Consider the following 3,083-nt stretch of genomic DNA (forward strand, 5'->3'; position numbering starts at 1 on the left):
GGCGCCGGCATGGCTGGGGCACTGGCTGTGACAGGCTCCACGCCGCTGGTGGCGGTTCCAGACTCAGGGTGAGCGGGAAGGACACCGGGGCCAGCGGAGACCCTTCTTTGAAGCGGAAAAGAGAAAACGTGAGATGGGTAGAGGGCACGGTGGGGTCAGGGAGGGTTGTGCCCTTTTTTTTTTTTTTTTCTTAATTTAGACAGAAGGAGACCACACATCTCGCTGCTCTTGGGGGACAAGTCCGGAGCAAGGGAGAATGTGGGGGTGCAGGGGGAACGGGGGCGGTGGCAGCGGCAGCTTCTCGGGCAGCGGGGCCCCAAGGGGCAAGGCTGTGCCTGGGCGCAGGGCAGGCGGGAAGATCCCGCAGGAGGCCCAGGCAGTGGGCGGGAGCCAAGCTGTGGGGACACACGTGGTTATTCCACAGCTGGTGCCGGGAGGGCAGGTGGAGGTGGGGGGTGGTTGGCAGAGGAAAGGTCTGGAAACCTGCACGCAGTGGTGGGAGCAGAGGTTCTGGAGCCCGGTGGTGTGACTGAGGTGAGCGCACCAGGATGGCGGTGGCCCCAGTGGCCCAGGTGGCTGGGAGACAAAGAGGGGCGCGGAGGAGGCAGAGCCCATCTGGGAAGTGGGCAGAGTGGTCCGGAGGTAAGCAAGTGACCGCAGTAAGAAGGGGTGGAGGGTGCTATGGTCAGAAGCTCACTTTTTCAAGGGAAATGCTTCCTTCTTGGGAGGGGAGGGGAGGAATATCCCTGGGCAGTACAGAGGGGAACTTGGTCAGCTCGGGTCCTCTGGGATGCAGGAGAAGGGAGAGGAAATTCACCCCCTTCCAGCGAGAGCTACAGGGCAGCAAGTGGGGGTGGGGAGCTGGTGCCTCAGAGAAGAGGTCAATTTTCTGACATTTTTTGGTGATACCATGAATTCCCAGGGGCCTGGGAAAAATTTGAGGGTCAGAAAGTGGTGGACGTTCGGTTCAGTTGACAGAATGTTTTGAGCCATGTGGAGATCACAACAGTGTGGACCATGAGATGGGAATGTACCCCAAATCTGGAGAGTCAGGAGCACTTTCCAGATAGGAGTCTGGAGTGGAACCCCCAGGCAAGCCCAGGAGCCCTGGGTGGATCCCAAGAGGAGCCTGGGCTGTAACATCCATCACCAAAGAAGATACTGAACCATCTGCCCACCCCCTTCCAGCAGCATTACTCACTGCAGCTGGAAGACAGGCAGTCCAGCCACGCCACGGAATATTACTCAGCCCCGAAAAAGGAAGGCACTCCCGACACACATTCCAACAGGGATGAACCTGCATGACATTATGCAAAGTGAAATAAGCCAGTCAACAGAGGACAAGGACTGTTTGATTCCACAGATAAGAGACACCTGGAGTCATCCGATTCCTCGAGACAGAAAATCAAAGGGTGGTTGCCAGGGCTGCGGGGAGGGGGATGGGGAATTAGGGTTGGGACAGTATCAATCGGGGAAGATGAAGAAGTCCTGCAGATGGAGGATGGTGATGGTTGCACAACATGCCAAATGGATTTAATGACCCTGGGCTCTGCACTCAGAAATGATTCACATGGGGGCCACCGGTTTAAGTGTCTACCTTCCGCTCAGGTCATGATTCTGGGGTCCTGGGATGGAGCCCCATATCGGGCTCCCTGTTTGCCGGGAAACCTGCTTCTCCCTCTCCCACTCCCCCTGCTTGTGTTCCCTCTCTCTCCAACGAATGAATAAAAAATATTTAATAAAAAAAAAATGGTAATTTTTTTTTTTAAGTCAGTTTGGGGAACCCAAGTCTACTTCATAGCACTGTGGCCACACATGAGATCAGAATCTGTCTCCTGCCCCCAGGTCTCCATGAGGGGCTCTGGCCAGGGAGGAGGCATAAGGGCAGGAGATGAGCACCCCCAGGGAAACCCTGGGTGGGGGGCTGCTGGTGGGTGCCTCTCAGAAAGGACCTTTGCTTACTCAGTGCCACACTTGGATCTCACCTGGAGGCATCTCAATTCCCAAGGGTGGTGATTTGCATCGGGTGGAGCAGAGCCCCATGGGCAGTGAGCTTAGCTTGGGGCTCAGCAACAAGCCCACATTCTCACAAACAGCAGGCCACAGCACTCTGGTTATTTTCCTGACCTCAGTCTCAAGAGCCAAATCTCAAAACTATCATTAAAATGTCCAGATTTTTTCATTCAGGGAAAATAGTGTCTGCCAAACTCCATAATATTCACCTGGAGTGTTCAGCTACAGGCCGGCCAGACAGCGCCTGCTGGGAACCTGACAGAGGAGTCTGAGCTCCCAGAGAATAGGGTCGAGAACAATCTGATTAACAATAATGGAGGACACGCCCTGCCAGATATCAAAACATGCCATAAAGATGCCAAACTTTTGTTTTTAAACATTTTATTTATTTGAGAGAGAGCACACTAGGTGGGGGAGGGGTAGAGGGTGAAGCAGATTCCCCACTGAGCGTGGAGCTGGATATGTGACTGGATCCAGGGACCCTGGGATCATGACCTGAGCCCAAGGCAGACACTTAAACCACAGAGCCACCCAGGTGTCCCAAGATGCAGTACTTTTAAAGAGTGTAATACCACTGAGGGAGGAGGGGGGAAAATAGATTTCATAAATCAGAACAGTCCAGAACCTACTTAAGGACATCCCTTAAGTACTTGAAGTACCTAAGTACTTAGGATGGGGGACATTGGATCTGAGCCAAAAGGTCTTTCCACCCATAGGGAGAAGACAGAAGAGGACCCCGCACCTCAGTGGGGGTGAGCACCTTGCAGCTGGGGTAGGGAGAGAAAAAAAAGAAAATTAGATTCTTAGCAAATTAGATTCTTACTAAGACACAAAAACCCAGAACCCATAAATGGAGAAACAGACTGACCCCTTTAACCACACAAAATGAAAAACTTCTGAGTGTCTGGGTGGCTCAATCGGTTAAGCATCTGCCTTCAGCTCAGGTCATGATTCCAGAGTCCTGGGACTCCCTGCTCGGTGGGGAGCCTGCTTCCCCTCCTCCTCGGCCTGCCTCTCTGTCTACTTGTGATCTCTCTCTCTGTCAAATAAATAAATAAAATCTTAAAAAA

General features: G+C 53.1%; 1 long non-coding RNA gene across 2 annotated transcripts; it reads left to right on the forward strand.

Moving 5' to 3' along the window:
• Window positions 1-1,677, forward strand: LOC125087734 (uncharacterized). 2 transcript variants are annotated; one of them, XR_007123501.1, is made up of 3 exons: window positions 1-128; window positions 425-534; window positions 1,189-1,677. It is a non-coding gene; the product is annotated as an uncharacterized LOC125087734 (long non-coding RNA). The 2 variants fall into 2 exon arrangements; XR_007123500.1 differs by having other exon boundaries at window positions 16-149.
• The last annotated feature ends 1,406 nt before the right edge of the window (window positions 1,678-3,083 follow it).

This window comes from Lutra lutra, chromosome 16, assembly GCF_902655055.1.
Source record: "Lutra lutra chromosome 16, mLutLut1.2, whole genome shotgun sequence".
In the NCBI taxonomy this organism is placed as follows: domain Eukaryota; kingdom Metazoa; phylum Chordata; class Mammalia; order Carnivora; family Mustelidae; genus Lutra; species Lutra lutra.